This window comes from Carassius auratus, chromosome 35 (assembly GCF_003368295.1).
Source record: "Carassius auratus strain Wakin chromosome 35, ASM336829v1, whole genome shotgun sequence".
Taxonomy (NCBI): Eukaryota; Metazoa; Chordata; class Actinopteri; order Cypriniformes; family Cyprinidae; genus Carassius; species Carassius auratus.
In genome coordinates, this window is record NC_039277.1 from 10,836,458 (window position 1) to 10,851,609 (window position 15,152).

The following is a 15,152-nucleotide window of genomic DNA, read 5'->3' on the forward strand; positions in this document are numbered from 1 at the left end:
ATTTTCTTGGCAGGTGATTACCAAAGCAACCTACATGTTATGTTGTGGAAAATGCATATGTTATAAATACCGCAGTCAAGTCTTTATTTTCAATTCTTCCACGTGTGCTGAGGCTGAGGTTCAGAGTTCAGTGGTGCATGGGGAAAAAGAGGTGAGAGAGACACCCACGTTCTTCTCAGCTGCTCTCACTATGCGTTGAAGGGTCTTCCGGCAGGATGCGTTGTAGGCGCCATACCACACAGTGATGCAGCTTACTGCCTGAGGTATTCCAGTTAGAAAGTCCAACAGCCAGTTCCACAGGGAAGTGTTGACCCCCAGCTGGACCAGTATAATGAGCTGTTCAGGGATGATTGTGTTGAATGTTGTTTTTTTTCTCTCTGTTCTTTTAGATGTGAGTGCTGGAGCGGTTCGACTGATGTGCAAACTGGAAGGGGTCTGTGGGGGGTGGGATGGGGGTAAATGTGATGTGGTGCATGACTAGCCGTTCAAAGCACTTCATGAGAACAGGGGTAATTGCAACTGGACAGTCATTGAAGGATGGAGATGGCTTCTTCAGGACTGGAATGATGGTTGTAGCTTTGAAGCATGTGGAAACAAAAACCTTACTAAATGTTGACCTTAATAAACTAGCGGCAACGAAAGCCGGCGGTGTTGTCACCTCATGTCAGACCAAAAACATGCGCTGGAACACACCACACAGACTACAGCTGGCAGCAAACTAATACGTGCATTCTGCACATGCCTGAGAGGAATGAGCTGTTCATATTAGCAGCTATTAATAAAGCAGTGCTTGCTTAACATTTTGAATATCAGTAACATTAATAACTTTAATCATTTTAAGTGGCTCATGTTGTTTTGAAAACATTTGCGTATTAGAATGGTTGGGAAAGATCACCTAACATGTAAACAGCCTTGTCTGTCTGTACCGCCTTAATTCACATGTTTGTTTTCATCACTTTTGCTTTAATTATCATACGCTAAACTAAACATCCATGTTGAATCGGACAAACTGCCGCTGATGTGAGCCCAACAAGAGCCGACGTGTGGAACACACCAAACAAACTAGATCTGGAGAAATTTAGCATTGCATCACTAGCTCACTGATGGATTCTCTGCAGTGAATGGATGCCGTGAGAATCAAAACAGGTTGTGAAGCAAATAGCTGCATGTTTGTCATAAACACATTCATTCTTAAGATGTTTTAACTTCAAAAAATTGCTTCTGGCTAAAACATTTGTCCGCAGTATTGCTTTCTCCAAATGAAACAAAATGTAGAGTGCAAACAATGGCAGAATTTAAATTTTGGGGTGAACTAATAAGATACAACAGACATTGAGAAGAATCAACGCACATCAAATTCAGAAAAATATGTTCATCCACAACCTCAAATCCTGAGTATGTTTACGTCCATTACAGCAAAGAATTAGATATCGCACCAACCTGTATGAAAGGGTCTTCAGCAGGTGGTTTGCAACAGTAAGGGATCCTCCAATTATTGTTTGCTCTAAACCTAATTGTGAAAAAAAGAACAACATATCAAACAAAAATAACAAAAATATCTAAATCTTCCACTGTGCCACTTACATCAAATATAGACATATCAAATAAAATATTATAAACTTAAAAAAGGCATATGACATTGTTCATTAGCAATGATTATTAATGACTAAATGTATTTGCAATATTTGCATCATAAGTGTGTACTATGAATATACAGTAGTAGGCCTACTATATGCATGTTACCCGAAGCCAGACCTAAAATGCACCCGGCTCCAGAAGGCTTAAGACGAGCCATACAAATAAGTTTGGTCGATTCCTTTAACAATTCTTTTTTAGTTTAATATTAAGGGATTACTGCTATTCTGCATATTGAGTTAATATCATGGAAAACCAAGCCTATCCCAAACACAAGTTACTAGAGCAGCGTTTTAAGTGCTGTTGTCCTTAACGCATATCGACGAGTGAACAGTACCACCCAGGGGCCAAGTGTGTAACTGCATCTGATCAGTGCAAATCTGCTCATCTCAAAAATTCGAGAATGAAAAACATCGAATCCTTTTCTTAAACCCCACACCTCATCTTTAATTCAGAGCCCACCTGCTTGGTTTTTACGTTACACTTCTGTCTGAGGTGCTCCGACAAATCTTCAGCAATGCTGCTGCAGGTAATCTAATAATATTCAGGAACTGAGTGTGAGTCGCGTGCTTCCACCAGATTTCTACTTCCGCTGACATGCGCGAGGTGAACATGAAATCTATTAAGAGTCGTATGCGTTGTGGCGGCAGAATGAAGAATGAATCTTGAATAAAGAATGAATATATGCGGTCGCCTTGAGTTTAGGTCTTACATCATGGGTCTTGATTTAAGACTGTAGGCCACATGATGGTCTTAACAAGACAATAAAATGACTATGGTGAGAGCTAGTCTGCTGATCTCCTATTATTCTATTCTGTTCTATTCTCAGTAAGGGAACCATTCTTAAACTGCTACAGTCAAAGCAATATATATATAAAAAAATTAATATAGAAAATTATCTCTCTTGCTCCTTTTATTGTAAGACAGCACTTTCTTTTCACATTGATTGCAGACAGTATTAACATCTATTTGCTCTTGTCTACGTTTTTTGTACATAATGATGGACAGATCTGATTGATTTGTGCTTAACGAGGAAAGGTGATTAATGTTTTGCGATTTCAGGGTCTTTATGATGGTCTAAAGCATAAGAATGCTATCCACACAGGACAGATAATTCACAGCATGAGAAACAGGAATTAAAGGCCCTGAACAGCCATTGGATCCACCTTTCATTACTATACACTATAACTGCCCATTTGCTCTAATGAGGTTTGACACTTATGAGGTTAATAAAGAATAATTTTGACAGGGTTTATTGATGTGGTTGGGAATCAAATGATTAACTATCTCATTTAAATTAAGAACCTTGAAGTGCAATTACTTGTGAAATGAATTGACCTTCACAAGTGAAAAGATGTATGTCCAGTAAAGATGGAGAAAAAGGGGCCTGAGATGTCTAGAGTTCGCAAAGTCTGCATTTAAACTGGTGTGTTTGTGTCTATATGTATAGAGGTAGTTATTATCATCTTTAAAATGTCTAAAATGTTCACCCCTTCTCCTCATGCATCGTACAAGTAACTTAGAGTATATAGAGACTAGTAATGTGAGGTTTTTGATCTGAAATGGGATACCCAAATAGAATTGATGGCTCAGAGCAGTTGTCCTCATTATCTCACCACCGTAAAAACGTCTAAAATGTAATTCCAAAAAAATGGTCACACAGCTTTCAGTTCAAATAAGCCAAGAACAGTAAAAAAAAAATGAGATTATATCCAGGCTACAAACTCAGGCCATGACATGTACTGTACAGTGAGAAACAGCTTCAGCTCATTTCCATCAGCACCCCACATCCAGGCCCAGAACAAATCTGTGGGATTTTTCTACATTTTCACTGCTTATTTTGAGGGTAAATCTGCTTAATGGGTCTAAATATGGAACTGAAAGTAGTGCTCTCAAATTGGTAAGTGAAAGCACTATTAAGTTATCCAAAACTAGGATGTGTTCAACTTTGTAAACAACATGCATTCCAGTGCTGTGAAAATCTGTGGCGCTTTCTAGAAGTGCAGCTTCTGTGCGGGCCTGTTCATGACTCCATAACTTCAACAACAATAACAAAAATAATTTTTCCTAATATGCAATATTTCCCGATCAAGGAGTAAATGGTATCGTTAGTAGTTTTTCTACATTCGTTAATGATTTCCTGTTGATTCTGATCGTGTTTTAAGTACCACTAAAAGAGGATTATTGTCATTTTGATTGAATTTAGCTGGAAAATTTAGCAAATGTGTGAATTGATGCCTGAACCAGCCTATTTGGCATGATATGAGATCTCCATTAATGTTGGCTGGGCATTTATAATGGCTTTCCCAGACACCCCATTACACCGGGCTTATATCTGTGTGTCATTCATTGTGTGATAAGTGCTCTTTCTGCGGTCTGCCGTTTTTAACACGCTTTTAAAAAATACAGCTGAGCATAAATTTCTTTCTATTGATTTTTAGTCTCTAACCTTTTTTTCTGCCTGTGGCTGTGTGATGCCACTTATTTAATCTCACAGCCTTTATTATTCAATCGATCCAATGTTAGCTGGCCACATAAGCTAAATCATCACTCAATAATTGTGTTGTTTCCTCAATTATGAGACCCCCACCCCATCCCCCCAAGGCCCACATTTGAGTCATTTTTTCATAGCAGGTTCTGTCATTCCCAATATAGAAGACAAAGATCAAATGATTTTCTTTCCTTTTGTATAAAGTCAAATGTTTGCATTTGTTTAAAAAAATATTCATCAGAAAGACTCAGAACTTGTTACACCATAGGTGGCGGTCTTTATGAGTGAATCAGTGAATCGCTCGACTGATTTGTTCAAAAACACTAATTCATCTAGGAACGAAAGTGACTCATTATCTTGTAAATTTAACAGATTTGTTCAAGAACACTGATTCATTTAGGTACAATAGCGAGTCATTGAATACTGCTTAAGTACAAAAGATTCTTATTTATTCTTAATTACAGTTCTTAAACTAAGAACTACTAATAACCATGATATTTTTTGTTTTTACTTGAATTATGAAACCATGCATATGTGTAAATGAGTGTGATCTAAACTCTGTATTCTTTATTTTTAAGATTCATGACCTAATGATTGTTAGGTTGTTGCATACTGATATGAATCTATATTTTCCTCTTCTTTTTATCATTTCATTGTCTGCCTTTAATGAAGTGAATTAACCAGCTATTTGGCACGTCATTTGCACATCTCACTTCACGAACTAAAACTGTAGTACCAGTGTTACTAGTGTAGTACTGTTTTGTGAACTAATTATGCATGAGTACTACTGAGAAACGACAACAGGGCTGCAAAAGTGTCAATGAACTGTGAACTCTGTGTCAAATTAAATCTTATAACAATGCTTCTGTTTCCAGCGCCCCTTCAGAGGGCTTCTTTATTTAAAGAGCTCAGATCGTAGATTGGTCTGTGTCCATTATCAGCTTTCATTAATGAAGTGCTCTTAAGCGAGGTCAGTGTGCACACTGCAGTTAACAGCAACTCTGCAGCTCCGCTGTAATTGAAGAAACATATAAAGAGGGTCTATTAAAAAGAAAGTCCCTATGGAAGTAAATTCATCCATTGTAAATACTGTCACACAGTAGTTGGGCTAGTAAAAAAGTCACTCTAAAAGGAAGAATTAGAGATAGAACTATATCCATAAATAATCCAATAAATGTAAATACAGTATGTAAGTAGGGGTAAGTGTTTTAAACGCAGCCCCCTGGATGCTCTCAACATGGTTTAATATCTATAGGATTTGCATTAGAATCAGGCATTGTGTCTTCAGTTGCTAGTTCCCATTGACTTTCACAGTATAGGGGAAAAAAACAGCAACTATCCCTTCAACTCTACATTTTTCATGCATCGTGCATTTGTCATTATTTGAAACGGCAGACATTTGGCAGAAGATTACTGCCTGTGCACAAGATGGTTTTCAACACATATAGGAGCCTTGAAATGAGAAACTAATGGATCATGCTTATGTTCTTGAATTAAGTGGTAAACAGTCCAGACCGGTTTAACAGAGGCTTGTTTATCAGTGATGCCATTATCAGACAAGCTCTAGAGTTTACAGATGAATTGTCCATGTTTTATCAGTGTATAAGGGAATATATCAGACCACAGCTGTCAGGAGGCAAGGACATTAAGGGAAATGTCCCTCGTGATGTGCCTTCCAAAATAAGATTTCCCTGATAACATGGAAAGTGCTTTTGTTCACATATCAGTAGATTGTATTTTTAGTCATGGTGATAAAAAACACTGCCCTCACCTTCAAGGTTTTCATCAGCATTCATCTGATTTTCACTAAGATTGGCAAGCCTGATAAAAATGCCCATTTAAGAGGAAAATTTCAGATGGCATTTAGAGGCTTTTGCATCTGAACTCTTCAACTTTTTATTAGCTAAGCCCCAATGTCCCAAACTGGTGTTCATAGAAGTTCAGACATTCGGAAACAAGTTCATACTGTTGTGGAGACAGCAGTACTGTTCCAGACATGCATACTTCATTTCCCAAAAGTCCAGTTAAAGTGCTTTTCCAGAAGCACACACAAATTTATCCACTGCCACTAAATCCCTGCGTCAACTCTAAATCCCCACCGATGCGACAACACAGAGACAAGCCAGTATTCAGTTCCAGCTCTGTACACACTGCTCAGGTCATTCCTCAATATGCCAAACAACGGCGTGTTCACAGACCACAGAGTGAGAGACATTACAGCAAACTAATGAGCCTCCATTTATTCTGCCTGCCAAAGCCCGTGATAAAAATACACTCTTATACAGAATAGAGTCTAATAGAGCGGCGCTATCTGAGTTAACGCCTGCCCTGCTATGCTGCCTCTGGAAATTATAGCTAAAGAAGAGAACAGGAGAAAGACGGCACGACTCAAATATTATGATGAGATGTGAATTGCAAATAATTGTAATTTACTGTTTCATGGTTTTGCTTTTCATATTTCATAGTTTCGTGCTTACAGTGGATAGCTGCACACGTGCATTTGTTGCTGCATCTGATTGGTCAAGTGCAATGACACCTTAATTGATATTTGGCCATTATCGCAGGCAACCAGTTCTAAAGAAAACCTTGTAAGAGCTTTTTATAATTTCATACAGCTCCTATCATGCAAATGAAAAAAAACAACTGACATTAATTGTTCTCTCTTTCTCTTCGGGTCTGTTTCCAGAGTGTGTCTGATACGACCTGCATATCTTTCTCAGTCCGGCATCAGTGTGAGCACTCGTCCAGGTGACGACAGCTGTCGGCTTGATCTACAGCTTCAGACTGGCGCTGTAATGTAGACCAAATGGCCTGAGTCGCCCACGATAATGCAGCTTTTCTTGGAGGATATTGGAAATCAATTCTTGTCATCACTAAAGATAATTCTTCCTTTTTCTCCTTTCTTGTTTATCAAACATAAAGCCTGAAGTTGAGCAGTTGCCGTGTGGTTTTATGTGAAAGACTGCACTGGTGTCTAAGTTGTGCAATTAACATGAGATGCTCTTCATCAGAGTACAGCACACATGCAGACAGATATTTGGATGCACATAGACCCACGTGATGAATCGCTTGCCATTAACTACAATTATCATCCTGATTTACAGCTGTGGAAACAGATGTCCCCAGGGCTGAATTTGACCCTTGCAAAATGTATCTATAAATATAGAATGACAAAAGGCAAACTCATTACTGTCCTCACTGTTCCTAATAATGAGTTTCTTAGCGTAATTATGAAGCATTTGAAGCAGGGTCCAAAATTAACACACGCCAAATGAGAGTAAAAAGTGTCTGTTAACTTTATTAAGAATTCCAACAATATACATTTATTCAACAATTAGTTGTGGTGCACATATTTGATTGGCCGATATTTAACATGCTTCACTCCAGTCCAAATATTATTTTAGTCTTTTTTTTATATATATATATATATATATTCTAAATACAGTTTCTTGGCTGGGATACATTTTTGCAAAAATACAATTTTCGTAAATCGCTAGTGCTGTTTATTTGGGGATCACATACTGTTTATCAGTCAAAACAGATTATTTTTAATGCAATTAATGTACTGTACATTTTAGGGAATTTCATTGTAATAAAAACATTACTCCTCTAAACTATGCAATATTTATTTCTATTTAAAATAATAAAAATAAATGAAAAAATAAAATACACAAGTTGAGTGTACTCTGCATTTTTCTATGGCAGTCATTTTTTAAAGTGATCATTATAACCTGAATATTTTTTAACATCAATTTTAAAACAATCTTCACAAAGCAAATGCCACAAAAGTCTGAAAGTTTTTCACCATTCTGATGCACCAACTTTTTCTGTCACTGATGACTGAACAGTGCCAGAAAGTTAAATAATTCACCAGTATGGCATGAAATGAATTTTTAATAAATTGCTTTACTAAATATTACTTTGATAAAGGCAAAGAACATTATATGTTGTTTCTGTTAATATCATTTTAATACAAACCGGATGATATGGATTTTACATTCCGTTTCGGTGGCAAGATAAGATGGAAGTTGCTCAGATGAGAAATCAAATAGAAAATTGGGGGTTAATGAGACAGAGCTATTTTGCTGCATATCAAAGTCAAACCTGCTTTTAATAAGATGAAATGGAGCACAGCTTTTTTTTTTTTTTTTTTACTCTGCTTCCCATTTGTCAGGCAGAATGGCTGTAAGAGGAGCGTCTGGTTAGTGGCAAGGAAAGGAAGCATGTAGAAAGATCCCCTGGGAAAAGAGAAAACTTCACTGCACATCTCGGCTCTATGCCACAAGAGGTTTTGCTCAATATTAAGTGTAGACACACTCACACTTCCATCTCCGGTCCATCATTCTACCACACCTACTCATGCAATCCACTGTAGATCTGTCCCACAAGCACTCTCCTTAAAATAGCACATGTTGTCAGGTATGATAAAAAACAGCAGGCTCGCAGCGAGACAGCAAGAATAAAAAATTCCTGTCTATTTGTTTATAGCATTACAGGACTTGCATATTCACATCCTCGTGGGATGGTATTGAAGGCAGGAACCATCCCTCATGCTAATCAAGACTGTTTGACAATGTGTCTTTCTCTCTCTTTTTGCTCCGAATTAAACTCAAGAGCGTGTAAATCTGAGCTGTCATGGCTGCTTAACATGTTTGCCCGGTTTATTCCCAACTCTGCTGTAATCTGAAATGTTTTAGTGCCTACTCTAATCTGAACAAAAGCATTGTGTAAGCTGTTAGAAGCAATAAATAGTGGACATATACTAAAATACACTACTGTGCAAAAGTAATGGCTGATGAAAAATTCAGCTTTGCCGTCAAAATAATAAATGACATTAAAACAGAAAATTATATTTCAAAATATTACTGTTTTTACTTATTTTTGACTGAATAAATGCAGGCGTGGTGAGCAAGACCTCTTTCAACAATTTCAAATGATTATTTATACTAAAGCTCTATATTGTGATTTATAACCAGAACGATGCAAATGATTAATATCTATTTCTTTCACCCTCCTAAGATCAGGTATATAAATATTTAAACTTTGACTGAGGACACTAACCTTTAACCGGCAGAGTCGGAGGAGGTTCGCATCTCCCCTGAGGTCTCACCCCACAGTGTCTGGAATCGAAATCAAGCTGATTTTAAAACAGAGAGATCTTGTTAAACTTCACGAACAGGGATCCAAGAAAAAGTTCTAGTACCCGAGAGGCAGTTAATAAACAGTGAAAGCACACAGCAGTGTTTGCCAAAGGAAACAGACGGCTTAGAGGGGGGAAAAGTCAAACTACTCACACACACATTCCCTTTGCCAGCTCACTGGAGTCTGCCATGAAGGAAGGAGGAAAAGAGTGGCTTAAAAAGGTAAGGACTGATAGGATATCCTTGGGTCACAAAAATAATTTGGATGAAAGTAATCTCGCCAGCCTGGAGTTTGACACATGAGTGGAATACAAAGTGCTTATTGTGGGGGAACGCATAATGTCAATGGAGGGGAAGGAGGAAGTGAGGTCACCTGCAATCTCCTCTCAGATATGGCCTTTGTAGCCTGGGCTGAGTGCAGAAAATATACTGGATATGGATCCATCATTATCAGATTGACTCCTGGTTAAAGACTGTACCTGTACTTTAAGAGAGAAACACACACATACACACACTTTTCATCCATGGCTCCACAAATGATCTGTGAGAGACATGAGCTATCAGGGTTAGAGTCATGGGACCAGAGACGGGCTGCTTTTTTTGCCCAGGACATACTGACGACCCCTTGGAGAGCCACTAGTCTGATCTACAGCAGCTGTTGGGGTACTAAACACACACCACTGAGCTCACTTCCTCTTACAGTAAGAGGCAAGAGCCATTTCACACGACACAAAGAATAAAAAGCCCAAAATATGGAGGCAACCATTTATTGAACAGCAATAATGTCTTGAAAGCTGCTGCAAACTGTTAAAGGAATAGATCACCCACAAATGAAAATATGCTTTTGAATGGGTGCCGTCAGTAAGAGAGTTAAAAAAGTTTATAAACTCAACACAATAATTCACAAGTAATCCGCATGTCTACAATCCATCAGTAAACCTATTGTGAAGCGAATAGCTGTGTGTTTGTAAGAAACAAATCCAGTATTTTAACTTTAAATGTTAATTCTGGCCAAAATACAAGTCCATGAACCATACAAACACTCCCTCCAATGAAAAAAGTCCATCCCTGCTGTCCCCTCACTTCAAAATCAACCAGCATATTTGTTTAGATGTTCTGCCTGTAAACAGTGTTTAATCTGTGCATATTTCTCTCCTGATTCAGATGAGACCACATTTTCACTGGAGAAAGCAATATACTTTAATAGAGGACTGCTATTTTAGCAGCAAGCAGTGGTTTTAAGTAAAAAAAAAAGTCTTGATGAATTTAACTATAAATATATTTTCACTTAGAATGCTGAATTTATTATTATTATTTTTTAATGCTTTACTTTTTCTTTTTTTTTACTTGCATATTTCAACATGAAACACGATTTATCAGCTATGCCATTATCATTACGTGAGAATGCTTATGAGAAAGAAAGCTGAGATGATTTTCAGGCACTGCTGATAAAAAAGTAGCACATACAGTAAATACTGAAAATTGTTTGTGTTATTTATTGAGTTTTAAATAAAAGCTGCTCTGATACCTCCGAAAAGTGATATTACACTTGTTCTGTGTTACTCTACATCTCACCAGGAGAGAAAATCATGCAAAGACGGGTGAAAATTACTTCTGGGGCTCCTCAAGAGCTCTCTCTCACACACAGACACGCACGTACACACGCACACACATACACACATTCATGTGTCAAAAGAGCAATTACACGCCGGTTTAGTTCATGAAGACAAATGTAGAGCATTTTTCTGCAGCCCATTAACACAAGTTTTATCACACTAAAACCTGGGAATTTCAGTGAGTGCGCACTATTTTTCTTAAAAAGAAACGACCCCCACACCTTCATTTAATAGAGGCATATACTAAAACTATTTCAAATGACATTGGTAAAAAGTTTAATTCTTTTTCTAGTAGAAAAATCCATTTGGCATGAATGAAAGAAAAACAATTCTGATACAAGTGCAATTATAAGGATCTTTAGGTAATTATGCTTTTTAGGTCTCATATAAATGCTGTTAAAAGGGGCCTTGCTCTTCCCTCTCATCTGATTGGTTGTCGTCTTCACCTCAGCATGGAATGACTTCAAGATCTCTTATTAGCGATTTAAAGAGCTGAGGAGCAGTTAGGCTTGGATCATGTTTCTTGTTTCTGTTTGCATCTGACACCACTTTTAAGTGCTTACTGAAAGGGCACTTAACAGGTTTTCATTCTTCCCCTTTTCTTTGCCTCTCTCAGAGGCCTTAAACCTAATATTTTTGGTCAAGACAGTCAGTTCATGCACTTCATAAAGGATTAGATGTGTCATAAAAAGCCCATTTCATGTGTTTATGTGCTTGAAGGGAAAAAAACTGAATTGTCTCATCACTCCCAAAGCTACAATAAACAGGCGGTAATAAAGGCGACGACAGCTGGAAGACGTTCCAATCATAACAAAGGCTTTCCAGATAACTGTTCCCAATATCCACAGATTCGCCTTCATCTACCTTCATCTTCCCATCCACCTACACGCTCTCCATCAACTGAAAAACTACCGATTTCATATTTCATTATCCCCCCGTGTGAAGCAGCCTTTTTAATGTAATTTGGAGTTAATCACCACACTGGTTCTGCACAAAATGAAATCATCCTCGCGGTAAAAATCTGATTAGCTTTCATGGTTCATTTTATAAAGCGGTGTCTGGCATTCCAAAATCCAGTCACGGAACCGATTAGCCATCATTGCATGCAACTGATCTTTACATCGTTGTGCTGTGAACATTTTACAGGAACACCTTTTCACCTTACAATATTTCAATAATTATGCTTAAAAATAAAATAAAATATGCATATCATTTTATTTCCATAAAATTATATTTATTACTATTTATCGTTATTAAGAAGTTTTATAAAACAGAAATGTTAAATTATTTAATTACTTGATTTAAAGGATTTATCATTTGCTTACACATTTGATGCCACTTTTTGACATTGTAAAGTGTGACTTAAGTGTCCAAACAAGCTTTTGAACCGATGTACATAATCTGCACTTGGGTTTAGCCTCTTTGCTATATTTTTTCACTGTCAGGTTTAAAGAGCAGTGTTGGCAGCACAAGCCACCCCCGCTGGGTCCTGTAACCCCACAGCTTGTCTCTGTTCCTCTGTTGGACTGTTCCAAGCACACAGAGACACTCCACAGTGGCTGGAGGCTGAGCATCACTCAAGCTGTGGAATGCAATAGCAAGGTATTTGGTGAGGAATACATATGGATTTTAAACAGCTTTTACTCTTGATCTGGCCTACCTCTTATTTTTTTCTTCTCTCTTCTTTTTCACAAAGACCACTAAAAGCTGACTACAAGCCCCTACCACGGACCTGTGACAGCAACATCTCTCTGCTGAACGAGCTGAACACCTTCTTTTAATTTTATTATGTCTTTTTACATTCCTTATTTTATAGTTGTATCTATATTTTATATTTGATCTAGATTTTTAGGCTCTACTGTTAATGTTATCTGTATGCACCGGGGGTCTGAGAGAAACGCAGTTTCTATTCTCTGTATGTATGTACTGTACATGTGGAAGAATTGCCAATAAAGCAGACTTGACTTGACTTGAACAGTGTTCCACACACACACACACACATCCCACTTCTCTGGGGCTCTCAAGAGCTAGAACAGATATAATTTCACAGCTGAGCTGCTAAATCCACTGAGCTGTGGGCTGGACGAGATTTCACACCTGAGGTTACAATAGCGTTACAGATTGGATCTGTGACTTTACTCACACTCCCCTTGAGCAACCCCCGCCTCCCATAACAAAAGAGTACATATCCTCTGAATGGATCTACAGCAGTCATTTGAGTACTGCTGTAGACCCAAATGATTTATGTACCAGCACTTACATATTTTCAGTATCTAATATCATGATTATTCATAATTATATTCCAGTTTGTAATAATGATTGTTCATAATTGTTTACAATATATAACATAATATTCAAATTATATTTATGTAAATGTACATGTATAAATGTTTAAGTAAGAGAGAATCGTTACACAAGCATTCCGATTTTAATGTACAATGTGGAGGCAAAGATTTGACATTTACAGCTCGAGCGATTGCCTCAAAACATCCTGCCTGAGGAACTGCACCAGCCCGAGCGAAGGCTTCCTGATCCCTGAACAGTATCTACACCTTCAAGTTGTCACAACAGCTTCAGAACGAGGCTGAGCCATCTCCCGAAACCACCCGAGGAGCTGATTATGCAAATGCAAGGCTAGCTAATTAATTGGCAGTCATAGAGGAGCGCTCGTCTCCCAAACCCTGCACCACAGAGATTGCTTTCTTGACAGCGGATGGGGGATCGTGCCCAGAGGCAACAACAAAATAACAAGAGATTTACAGTGGCTGATGATAATCAAGAACCATAATTGCTTTTTCAATCACAATGATAATGACACAATCTTGATGTAGTGCATTGTAATTGTGCTATTAATATGTATACTCTCTCAGCACTGCAGCCATCTGTTGTGTAGAGAGAGAGAGAGAGAGAGAGAGGTAATCAAGGGCTCTTCAGCACTTTAAGAGGACGCATCACACATCTTACAGCCATCTGATCGAGGTCAAATGTGTATATAATGAGGGCGTTAAATGGCTGGTTGGCTGGTTAAGAGCAATTTACTCTCTGAGGGGAAACACTGAAAAGTAATACACCATGTCAGCACTGGTAATTAAAGATTACAGTGTATTCAAGTGAGCTTTGGAGTCACCAAAGATGGTCCCTTGTTCTGGCAAATGATAATGGATGTGTTTTTGACATTTTTGAAAAATTACTTCAACAACAGGGCCAGTTATATAATGCTAAATAGATTCAACATAAACACTAAAATATTTTATAATACAAGTTATTTTGTATAAAAATATGCAGTCATCAGAATTTTGTTAGGAAAACAATGCAAGGTAAATCAGTTCTTTCTCCTGGAGAAAACTATGCGAAATCTAAATAATTCAGTGCAACAAACCATATAATCAATGCAGCAAAATAAACAGGCTTATAAATGTTTAAAAAGTGAGAAGAAAACACTATCAATATCTTTTGCTGTTGAAGTCAAATGCTCTGCATCCGCTCTAAACTATATATTATATATATAATAATATTATAGCACAAATTCATGTCATGTGATTTAATGTATACAAACTAAGTTTGCTGCCAACAAGAGTAGGTTGTGTGAGATTGCTGCAAACCATCATCATAGACATACGACTGTATTCAATTCATGACTACTTACAGTATGAGGATAATCATGGCATGTACTGACCTCAGTGTTTTGTAAAGTAAAATATAGGCTACAAAGATTAATATTTTTTAATATAAATGTTTACCCTAACCATATTTGATTAGGGTATTGTCACGTAACGATGAACACACACGAAGATAAAGATAGCAATAAGCAGTCTTTAATAAATCAACATATAGGTAAATCCAAGAAAGAGAAGTCAGGAGACACTCGTGGATGCCGAGGCATATTGCATTTAGATGGAGCCTGTGGGGCCCGGAGCTGAAATATGGTGATTTGATTACAAGCGTCTGTAAATAGCTTTTGCCAGTTCAGTCGGCCTACGCTGACGACGCGATTTGCAGCACAGCTTTCTTTGATTCGGTGGGAAATAAAACACACAAACTCACTGCAGAGCCTCACGTTCTGAAGCAAAATGTTTTGAATTTCACCAAAGGCTTCGCAAAGTTACTTGACATTGCCATTTGAACTCTTTTGAAAAATCACCTCCATCTTTGAGTGTTCACAACAAACTGCAAGGGGAAGTCGTGGCCTAGTGGTTAGAGAGTTAGGGTTAGGGTTAGGGTTTGACTCCTAACCCTAGGGTTGTGGGTTTGAGTCTCGGGCCGGCAATA

General features: G+C 37.8%; 1 protein-coding gene across 4 annotated transcripts in view; it reads right to left on the reverse strand.

Moving 5' to 3' along the window:
* LOC113054361 (HMG box transcription factor BBX-like) overlaps positions 1-15,152 on the reverse strand; it is a 251,171-nt gene that overhangs the window by 204,912 nt on the left and 31,107 nt on the right. The window lies entirely within an intron of this gene.